The sequence below is a fragment of the Periophthalmus magnuspinnatus genome, chromosome 19 (genome assembly GCF_009829125.3).
Source record: "Periophthalmus magnuspinnatus isolate fPerMag1 chromosome 19, fPerMag1.2.pri, whole genome shotgun sequence".
Lineage (NCBI taxonomy): Eukaryota > Metazoa > Chordata > Actinopteri > Gobiiformes > Gobiidae > Periophthalmus > Periophthalmus magnuspinnatus.
The window spans coordinates 8,782,963-8,795,269 of NC_047144.1; positions in this window are offsets into that span (position 1 = coordinate 8,782,963).

Below are 12,307 nucleotides of genomic sequence, written 5' to 3' on the forward strand. Positions count from 1 at the left end.
CAGACTGTCTGCTCATAGTTCAGTCCCTCACCTCGCTTGCATCTGCAGTGGGAGAGAGCATTGCCATGGCACCGGTTTGTTTGACTATATGAGTTATCAGTTAGAGATTTATATAGTTCATCAAATACTTGCTGAAGGTCACGAAGTTTGAACATGTCTCCTTAATCATGGGTTTTCTGGTGTTTTCGCTTTTCTCTTCTGGTCATTAAAGTCTGTGTGGCACTTTCTTTATGTCCAAACGAACCACTTGAGACCAGTGTTTGTGGACGCTGTGGCCATTTGCCCTTGTGAGTCACATTATGGTGTGTTATCATGTCAAGGATAATTGGAAGTGTGGAGCCGAATACCAAGTGTGGATACTCAGAAACAAGTGCTGAAGAAAAACAATAGAAATTCCAGCGGATTTCACAAAAGATGACATGTTTAGGGCCGCCATCTTTTTTGCTGGAATTTACTTCGCTGGCTTTATTTGTGAGAATGTCGGCCATGTTGTGACGAAGACAGTCAATTTCAGTCACGTCTTTCCCTTTGATAGAGGTAGAGTTGTCAAAAAATCTAATAATAATGAATATTTTAACTATCAAAACTGGACAAACATTTTCCTGAATAGTTTTAGAATTGTCTCTGTGCACAATCGTAGCCAGTTAGCTCCAATCAGAGGGATAGTCGGCCTGGCAGTTTAGTGAGTAATGTGATCCCTATGAGGTTTTTGCCAAGTCGCGCTAAAATCAATAAATCCAGACAGGTCAGGCGGTGGACAGGGAGCTGTGGGTGGATGCCACTGACAATGTGTTAAATACTTTACAAATGTGAGGAAAACTTCACCAACTTCTGCTTTTAGGAAGGTACGCCTTTATATGTATGGTTTATTGATATAGCGCGACTTAGCAAAACCGTCATAGACATTACGTTACGCCGGAAATGGTCAAGGCGACTGATTGGTACTAACGGGCTACTGTACTGAGACAATTATCTTAGTCTATATTAGAACTATAAGACCACATCATAATATAACATGTGTCAAACTCAAGGCCCACGGTCCAAATGTGGCCCCCCACGTCATTTTATGTGGCCCACAACAAGATAAATTAAAAGGTATGACTGTCTTATAATGTCATTTATCAGGAGTTACGCAGTTATACAGCAATATTTTTTTTACACCTATAGAAATGCATATGCAATATTTGTAAATGTAATAAGTAATAAATACAGAAACAGTTAATGAACAAGTTAAAAATGTAGTTAAGTTTATTTTACATTACATTTGGCCCTTTGCTGATGTGGCCCTCAATGAAAATGTGTTTGACACCCCTGATATAGATACTGCCACTATTTTGTTTGAACATTACATTCTATTGTCTGAAATACAAGTGTTTTTATTGTTATTGGTGTAGAAATCAGTATCAAGTCTTATCGAAATCGTGTTTTTCTATACACTATACAGAAAAACACAAAATCAGTGCCCTAATTGGTCAAAGAGCTCATCCACTTGTGACGCTTTATATAACCACCGCAGATGAACATGTGATTTACCTCTGCTACTACTTAATATGCAGCAAAATACTTCACTGTTTCTGCTCTCACTGTTAACCTGTCCAGTATCTTGGATAAGTTTTGGTTCTAACCCAAACCAGTTTTTACCACTTATCTCTCTGCACCACTTTAAATAGACACTGACCACAGCCAACTGAGAAACGCCCAAGGTCTGCAGTTTTGCCCTTGTTAAACTCGCCTGCTGCTCATCAATACCAACGAGAGACACAGTATAAAAGACTAAAGGTTAAAATGACAAACCAGACGCGTGTAACGAATGTTGAATATTTGAGGTAATATTATTTCACACCACTTACATTTGCCTAGAGTCTCTTAATAGCCATTATGGGGCGTCTCTGTGAAGTTTGCTCTGTTTTTACCTGTGTGATTTCACTACAGATTCAAACGTGTCAATATATGTGACCCCAAGGAGCCATAAGAAACCCGGATCCTATTTGCCTCTCCTTTAGTTTAAAACCCCCAGTCCCCACCAAGACAATTACAGCACTCGCTATCTATTCTCACGTGCAATTAGGATCAGTGTTTGCCTAATCATGCAGAGATTACCACCGAAATGATCTGCATTTTAGATATTGCACTTTGGAAATTATGGCCAATCTTCTTACATAACTACATTGGAAGCGATCCAAATCAGAGTAACCCGTGGCGCTGTGGTGTAATTGCTTGACAAAAATAGAGTTAGTTCATAACAAACCTCAATATGTCTTGCTGTCTTAAACCACTGCACGGAGAGACGGCACGAGCGGCATTGGGAACGTCTTCAATATTGTGCTGCGTTATGCCGAAATATAAAAAATAAAATATAGACAGAATATAGCTGGCAACTAGTAACTGTATTACTGGGTTTGAGATGGCATCACAACGTTCTATAGGCCAATAATATTTAATAGAGATGTGGGGCAGGTAAAATGAATATTGCTAAGATACAGATTTTTTGTGGTAATCCAGCGGGTTCTTGGGTCTAGTGAATAACAAAAATGATCAGGTTCAGCATTTGTGAATTTACTAGCTCTTGCCTTTTTTCCATCTGAGAGCATGACATCCAGTGCAGTAGTTGAAAAGTGCATGTGACTTCATAGTGTTGGGTTCATCATATGTTTGTATCCATGGAGAGGTTATTGCTTTGCCTGTATTTCATTAAACTTATCGATCTCCATGGAGACAAGCAGACGACGTCCCACTCACGGTAAGAATGCATGTTTTCAAGGGGATAAAAATGCCTGAATAAATGCAAGGTAGATGACTTTAATGCCAAGCTGTGGAACATTTCAGGCACTTAACTCACGCGCACACCAACACACGCATGCTGAGTTTCCCGGAGACCGATCCCAACCCTAACCCTGCCTAAGCTTAACCTAAACTCTAACCATAACATATTTTAACCCATGTAATAAGAATAGATTTGATTTTTAGAGCACCTTTCATACAAAAAAAATAAATACATTAAAAAAATAAAAATAAAATAATTAAAATAAAATAAAATAAAATAAAATAAAATAAAATAAAATAAAATAAAATAAAATAAAATAAAATAAAATAAAATAAAATAAAATAAAATAAAATAATAATAATAATAATACACTCAATATATAAACACCCAAAGACCCTTACAAACAATAAGAAAACAGTAGAAGATAATGGTGGAAGTCATGGGGTATGCCAGATAGAAACAGTTGAATTTTTCGTAGTGATGTGAAGTGCTCCAGTCAGTCCGAGTTCCTGATGGGTTGCATGAGTGTGTTCCAGAGGACAGAGACGGTGGCAGCAAAGGATCGGCACCCCCAAGATTCGGTTCTTTGCCCTGATGAGGGGAATGAGGAGGTTGGTGTCAGTTGATCTGAGGAGGCGGGTGGGACAGTGCTGATGGAGGAGGTCAGTGAGGTGTAGAGGGGCCAGGTTATGGAGAGGGACTTGTAGGTGATGAGGAGGACCTTTTATTGGATGCAGTATTGTATGGGGAGCCTGTGGTGTTAGAAGACTCTTACAAGAAAACAATACAGTCGAGATACAACCATGTACATGAAATTCCATAGCTTTGTTTTTGAGATTTGTAGACTATCCCAAGACTTTTCACAGTCGGTTTGACCCTTTCAGCCCAAACTCCCAGATTCGCAGTTACCCTATAATGACCCTATCCCTATTAGATTTTGGCCCGAACACAAGTATTTCTGTATTGTTTTCATTTAGTTGAAGGAAGTGCCTATGCATCCCCTGTATCTGCTTGAAGACAGTTTGTGAGGCCATGTCGTCCACATAGCAGTGTAAGGACACATTGTACTCTCTGATAATCTGGCCAAGTGGAAGCACGCACAGGGAAAAAAGAAAAGGAGCGAGACGGCTGCCCTGAGGAAGGCTGTGGTGAAAAGCACGTTCTGCAGAAACATGGCTCACACTGAAGTTTCTGCCCTCAATGTAGAATTTTAACCAGTGGTGGAAGAAGTACTCCATTTTGTTACTTAAGTAAAAGTACAGATACTGGAGCAAAAAAAAAAAAAAGTAAAAGCAACTCATGGAAAAATCTACTTAAGTAAATATCTACTGTAAGTAAAGGTATTTTGTGCAGATTTTAAGGTCAAATGTATTGAGTTTGATATAGATTTGTGCTGAATTTTGTTCAACAGAAACAAAAAAAAACAAATGCGTCTACATGTTTTTATTTGTATATTTTTTTTGGTCAAACTATGAACGTGTTAAAAATAAATGCCTCAGACTTTTCAGCAGGTCTTTGACAATAATAAAGAATACTTTTACTTTTCAGTTCAGAAAGTACAGATACTGCTCTCAAATACAGTGAAGTAAGAGTAAAAAGTATCCACTTTAAAACTAACGTAAGTAAAGTACAGATACCTCATATTTGTACAGTATTTTACTGCTTGTACTACATTACATTCCACCACAGTACCACACAGACCAGTTGTATTTTACAAGTGTCTGATGAGGATGTGATGATCAAAAGCCAGGCTCATGTCAAGAAGAATTAGGATGGATTCATTAGTATTTTTACTCTGAGATCACGTGTTATTTTGGTGCTCAGTGCTGTGCTACTTCCTGAAACCCTAATGATACAATTCTTGGAGATTTTAGAGGTTATTTGTTCCAGGACATTTTTTCTAAAACTTTGCTGCGAAAAGGTGAGTCAGATATAGAGCAATGCTTTCAGATAATGTGATCTAAATTATTTTTCTTTAGCAGTGGCTAAAAGCAGCTTCAAAAGCATCAGGAACAATTCCTGCTAGAAGTGAAGAATTAATAATAGTTAAGACATCGCCTGGGCAGCTTGTGCAAACTGGTTTAAGTAAGATTCCAGGTGTGGGGTGAACACGATGTATAGTGGTCTTGCAGGAATTTTGTCCAATTTGTCCAATTGATTTAAAGTTACATAATACGCATTTAATTATTGTTTTTTTGTGTTTTGACTTTTGCACATTTTTGGACAATGTACTAACAACATTTTACTTTGCCTCAGCCTTGGGATGAAAGATAAAAGTACAGCCGGTTGTATATCTTTTGTGTAATGTCTCCGTCAAACCAAATAAGTATATATTATTCTTTATTCAACTCCACTTTTTGTCAGATGTCACTACAGTGCACGGTGAAGGGAGATTTGTTCCACCTACCTCTGAAATGGGATGACATGTTTTTACCCAACAGCAAAACTTTAGCTGAGATTTGAAGCAGCAGATTACTGGTTGGAGGGTGAATGCTTACTGAATGTGCCACCAAAAATATACAATAGAAAAAGAAAATGTATATAATTCTTTCGGTAAACAGCTGACTTTTGAATATATAAAGTCAGCAATGTCATTTATAATGAGAATCCCACATAGGCTAAGTAATACAAGAGAAAAGAAAATTGAATTATGTGAGCTGGACAAAGGTTTTTAAAAGAGAGTATAGGGTGTGTTAGTTTCAGACAGATATAAGGCAGTCACTTAACAGCACGCTGTCCTGTCAGGGTTTAATTTAACTTTTGTGATGAATTCTACCATTACTTGTGAGAAAATGCATATAAATACATGTTAAGCAATGTATGATTATAATTCCTGAGGTGTAATCGCTGAAGTCGACTAAGCAGAACATTAAAGAAACAGCATTACAACATAAATCCTCCAGGTGGCCTCACTCCAACACTTACTCACTAATGTTTGTGTATCGATTTGTACAGTTAAGACAGCCACACAATAGCTAGCTTATAGGGGATATACATTGCTTTTTTTCTGGGTGGCTCCTCCTAAGCGGGTTCGGGCTGAAAATGTTTTGAGATCTGGGTTTGATGGCCGGATTCTTGCAGAGCATTCGAGGTGACAAGACAATGGCAACACTCAGCACTATTTTAAGACAATCTCCGCACAGAGCTGTTATGAAATGCCTTTCTGTCTTCTCATCAAGGGGCTGGTCTGTTCTTCACTGTGCATCAATACTGCCCCCTACTGGAGCTCATCATTTACAACACAGGGCATTATGGTTCTTGTGCTCAATAACATGTGTGAGTCTGAATGAGAGCGTATAGATTTCCCACCGAAAAAGGGAAGGAGCTGAGGTAAAGTAATTCAATCCATGTAATCAACCTAATGATATGTGAATACATGTGGGCGATGTATAGCTTATATTAAGATTGTGAAAAGCTTATAGCCCACAGTCAATTGTCAATATATGAAATAACCATGGCTGTTCTTTTGTTCATTTCTTGTTCTGGTTTAGTCAAAAGTTAGCCATTCCGTTTGTTTGCAACTTTGTATTGATAAATAAATAAATTAATTAATTAAAAATGTGGTTTCAAGTCAGTATTTCATGAAGACATACGTGCATAAATAAAAAAATATATATACTTTTTTTTTTATGTATCAGAGGTGAATTTTATTTTATTTTATTTTTTTTTTTGGGGGGGGGGGGGTGAGGAGAGGAATATTGATTTTCTGACCTTGATTTTGTTCTCAAATTCAAATAAATATTGATTGCAATAAAAAAAAAAAATGGATTGCAAATAAATAAATAAAAGAGGTGGTTTTCTGCTGGAGCATTCACCACCTGCTAGCCTCAGTCAATATCTGATCTGTGGAAAGGCGACTCCCATCACTCTGAGAGGTATTTTTGGTAATAAAATCCCCTGTAATTGAATAAATGCAAGCTAGATTAGTTTAATGTCATACCGTGGAACATTCCAGGCAAAGCCATTACATCTCTGTGAAGACAAGCAAGTGATGTACCATCCAACAAAAAAAAGTTATAGTGCACCTTGGGTAACAAAGCCAAAATATATAATAAAAACATCCTAAAAATGCAAACTCTTAAATTGTCTGAAAAAGTTTACGAACTCCAAAATAAACAGCACCGCAGTGAGAAATCTATAACACTTTACATTTGACTTTTGAGGCTAGGAATCGATGCAGTGTGGCTGTAAATCTGCTGAATATACAACAAAATATATTCTGTGTGGAAAGTGTTTCATACAGACACAACACATTGTGCTTTCAGATCAGAGCAGAGCCTCAGGATCAGGACCTGGTTCAGACCTCAGCAGAAAAATCTCTCGTCTCTCCTCCACCGTATCTGTCTGTTCTTCCAGATGCCTTCACTTTTTGTCTCTATACACTTTTGTTTTGTTTTTAAAGTATAGGGTTCAGAGTTCATGCTTAAAATAATGTAAACAATGTATAGGGAATAAAAATAAACTTTAAATCCCCAACGTATCTGCTATGTATTACTGTATTATACTTTTCATAACTTTCAGTAGTAGGTTGCATTCGCATTTTCGAATTTTGATTTCAGAATTTGGAAGATTTACTGATTTTAGGAACTGGATCTACAACTTTGTCACATTTACGTTTTAGAGGTTCAATAATTGCACCACTTTCTGAAGCTATTGTGATAAAATAATGTCATGTGTTTATTTATTCTGACCGAACACACTGAGCTTTGTGCCAGTTTTGTTTCATGTATAGAGCCAGTAAACAAATCTGCCATCCAGCACTTTCAAAAATGCTGTGATGCCATGTGAACACAACCTATTCAGCCTTCTGTCCATGTGATGAAAAATGTGCACCGTTACCATGGCAATTAACGATTTAAAACCAAGTGTTATATCTTTGAAATGGTAAAAAATCCTCAAGATGTCGCTGATAACCAGGAAACCATTGAATACTAGCAGTAACAATGGTTTATTTTCTCCAATGCTGCTGAAAGTCTAAACAATACGACTCACTGTAATCTCATTATTAAAAGTAGTCAGTGTTTTCACCTTTTCAACTACAGAAGATCACAGAAACAGTAGCCCACAGACTGTATAAAGAAGTGGACTAAGTGAGTGTGACGTCAACCATAGCGTTCAGCTCTAGCCAAAAGAAGCTCATTGTGGCTAGCAGTTACACGGTGAATTTGGAGCCATATTTGGAGTATCATAGCAACCAAAGAGCCAATCTGGAGTGAAGCTGTGGAAGGTAACGCCCCTTCCCGCCCACACCGCTGAACCTGGTGTGAATCTAGATGAGTTGTCCAAAGCAGATTTCATCGTTTTCGGGTTCATCATCTGGCATATCAAATTCAAAGCGGTCTCCGGCCTTGGTTGCACTTTTCTTGTTTTTTCTCTAGGAGGTCTCAGGATGGCTGCCTCTAGTTTGCAGGGGGCACTTAGCAACGCTGTCAATCAAACTTGTTGCTAAGGCTAGTCTCTTTGATTTGTCTCTTATTAATGTTTATATCTTGAATTACAGATACATTAGTGAAGTAAAAATACCAAGATCACGTAGATTGAACATTTTAAGACCAAAATCACGAGCTTTTGCAGAGAGAGGGGCCACAGTTTTCTAGCCGGAAGCGCAACCCATGCTCACTTTCGATTTGGAACGTGGCGGCTAGCGGGTTAGCCATGTCCATTTATATATACAGTCTATGCGGTAGCCCAATGTCAGATATTTTGTGTCTAAAAAGCAGTAGCTGATGCATTTTGTTAAATTACTTGCCTGCTTGCATCTACTCATATGCAAATTCCAGCGGCAAGGTGCTCCCAAAATCTAATCAGTTCTTCAGGGCTTGTCTCTTTATATTGTTGCCATGATTGTGCTGAGAACAATGTGTACCCACCGGAGGAATACAGAGCAATGGTGGTCCTGTATGCCAAAATGAAATCAATTTGCTTGTGTTCAAAGTTAGCGAAGGTGACCGGGGATAGTAGAGCTGGCACCCATGGGACCGCTGCACTGTAGGTGACCCAGAGACTGATGTGGTAGGTCAGTTGTAATCAGTGGGCAAGGTTATATGCACAACAAAAACCTGATTTATGGAAGCCTAGATTAATAGAGCTAATAAAAAGTGACAAATAAATATGTAAAATGGTTAAGATTTTGATTATAAATTACATCATTATTATTGTGGAGTAATGTGGCTAACTACTGTTTGATCAATGCTTCAGTCGGTTGGTGAAAAGCAATATTTTTATAAAACACAAAAAGATTCATTTTTGTGGGGGAACTTTTAATTTATTTTTTTGCTGGTATAGGCCGACTCTAATGGGAAATGAGTTTAGACAGGTTTGTGAAAGACCAGTGTAAGAAAACCCAACTGAACACACAACTGAACTATATTTCATTGCTGCATTGACAATTATATCGTTCAACTGAGTCAACAGTAGAGTTTAATTTAGCTTGAATTAGCTGGTGATGGGGTCCTGGGGTGTATCTAGATGAGCTGCCCAAAGTAGATTTCATCATCTTCGGGTTCATCAAAGCAGCTCAAAGCAACATTCCACTTCTGCCATGATGATGTTGCCATGACAACCATGCAGTTTTCTCTTGTTTAGTTTATTATCAATAAAAAGTGAAATGCAGTAATTCTGAGAAGGGTAACAATTGTAAACTCTGTGGATTTGTTTTCTTTTTCCTAATAAATATAGTTATAATAAAACATTGATTTATTTAAATGAAAACCTAAACAAAGTGTAATTGCTTTATTCTTGGTTACCTTGTATTGTTTTATGTGCTTTGTCCCTGATGAACAAACAAATAAAATAACATAGACTAACATAAAGGACAGAATTTGGTCACTAAAATGTGACTTTGATTTAATTATACACACCTTTATACTCTGAAACAAAGTATTCTGCAGTCACACCTGATGGAGAGTTATAAACTACAGTATTCTTGCAGGCCTACAACTGCCCACAACAGCATTTAATTACAAAGTTACATAAGGATAGACTTTGAGATGGAACAGGAAGAGTAATACATAGTAATACATAAAAAATAAAACTCCACACAATTTAGATTTTTTTTTTTTTTTTTTTTTTTTTTTTTTTTTTTTTTTTTTTTGGGGGGGGGGGGGGGGGGGGGTGGGGGGGGGGGGGGAGGGGAGAGGAGGGACTGGTTTGAGCCTGGGGTGAATCTAGATGAGATGCCCGAAGTCGAGTACATCGTCATCAGATTCATCATCTGGCATATCAAACCAAAAGCGGTCTGTGGACTTGCTTATACTTTTCTTTTTTTCTGTCAGCTTGTTTCCAATTTGCTGACCTCTTGCAGGTCTCGTGATGAATTCTGGTTCGTCTGGTATTACAGCATAGAACCGAACGCTTGGTTTAGCGTCTTCTGGCTCAGATGTTGAAGGTTTTGCTGGTTCCTCCTCTGTGACCAAACTGGAGCTTGTGTTGAGAGCCTGGTGACGAATTAGGCAAGCTTGTAACCGCAAAGTTTCTTTCATTCTCCTGTTACGTTTTTTCTTTTTAGGAGTTTGTGTCTCTGCAGTGACATTTGTCCAACCTCCATCTTTGGCTGTGTTGTAAGCACCTTGTTCATTCTCAATCAGGCAGCTGGAAGGAAGCTCAGGCTCATTCTTTGGAGTTGGGACCTGGGTTGCTTGAGGTGTCTGAACACTGGGCGCTTCTATTGAGGTCTTGTGGTACCCTTCCCTCCTTGGAAGACGCCTGGGTGGCCTCTGTTCTTTTGGTGGGTCAGAAGGATACACCTCAATAACCTCAGGCTTTGCTGCCGTTCTTGGAAGACGTCTTGGTGGTCTATGTTCTTTAGGTGGTTCCGAAGGATACACCTCAATTGGCTGAGGGGGTTTCCACCAGTCCTGAACATTTATAACCTCCTCTGGAGACCTCCTTGGTGCATTTTCCTCCCATGTTTTTTCAACCCTCCTAAACCAGGCATTTTCTTTGGGTGGAGGAGCCGGCACAAACTCAGGCTTTTCTTTCTCCTGTGAATCTTGTGCTGTTTTGTTCTGTGCCTTGTTGGGTTTTGGGTCCTCCCTATCTGATCTGGTTTGATCGCCTCTCTTATTATTTTTTCTCAATTTTTTCGGAGGTTGGGATGCCTGTCTGTTGGTTTTGTTATGACTAGGTCTGCCGGCGTTGTCACTGGTTGTCCTTTCTGTTCCCTGTCCAGTGTTGAAAGGCCTTCTTTCTTCTCTTGGGATCCAGTTTTTAGGAGCTGGAGATGTGTCTGCTCCTTTGTTCTGACAACAGGGTTTCTTGGCATACCTCCGATCAGCATTGGGGTTGTTGACACCAGCCTCGTATCTCGAGTTAGGCCGGGAATACGACTGTCTCCTCACGATGCTTTCCTGGTTCTGGCTTTTAGGATTGGGCCCAGGCCCGCCCCTTTTGCTGGGGAAAGGATGACGCGCATTCCTGGGTCTTTGGTTAGATGAGGGTCCCCTGGGAGCTGGAGATGCCTGGGCTGGTTCAGTGTTCTCCAGCCTTTTCTTGTTGTGTCTCTTTTTTTGGACAGTCTCCCATCCCTCATCTTCGGCACCATCGTCCACATTTGGACCCATGTCCACAGCTTGTGAAGACTGGGTCATTCTCTCCTGATGATTGTTGTTTATTTCAGGTTGAAGAACCTGCACAGAATCTAAACTTGTTTGTAGGCCTTCACCCGTTGTTTTAGGACAATGGCCTAAAGCAGCCTCAACGAGCTGTTTAGACGTATGGTCCTCACTGATCACCATAACTCTAGATCTTTTCTGGTTGTTTCTTCTTCCCATTGTGTTAAGTTTGTTATTATCAATAATGTTGATAGTAACTTTTAAGTATCGTAGTGTTCACCAAAAAGTATTAACAGTTGGAGACTTCTGCTTCTCTGTTTGCGTCTGTCCACAAGTGTGTCAGCTATTGAATGACCAAAACCTGCTGCTGTTCCACACTTACAGAAAAACTAACTCAAAGCAACATTCACACTTTGACTGTCATAAAGACGTTGTCATGACGACGTTGCCATGACGACATTGCCATGACAACGTTGCCATGACAACGTTGCCATGACAACCATAGAATTTTCTCTCATTTTGTTTCTTATCAATAAAAAGTGAAATGCAGTAATTCTGAGAAGGGTAACAATTATAAACTAATAAATAGTTCCCAGCTTTAATAAAATAATAAATACAATAAAATAATAAAATAATAATTAAAAAATGTTGAAGTGGATATGATGAAGTGGAGCACCACTCTGCAGCCACTGCGGTCCTTCCTCCACTCCACACAATGACTGCAGCTATTCTCTTTAGGTAATTCCATATTGACCATGAGATTATTTATTTTTTTATTTTTTCTGTAATCAGTTTGGATATTATAATATATTCCTTTCATTAAAAAAGTGTAATCTGTTTTTTACTTCATTAATTTAATCTACATTGCCCTGTGTAAACAAAAAATCAACACACTGTTATTTCTTTATTCTTAAAGTAACCTGCACTTACACCTGTAAGGGATTATACATGTTTTTCATAATATTCAAGCATAATGCCTTTCGTGTTTTTT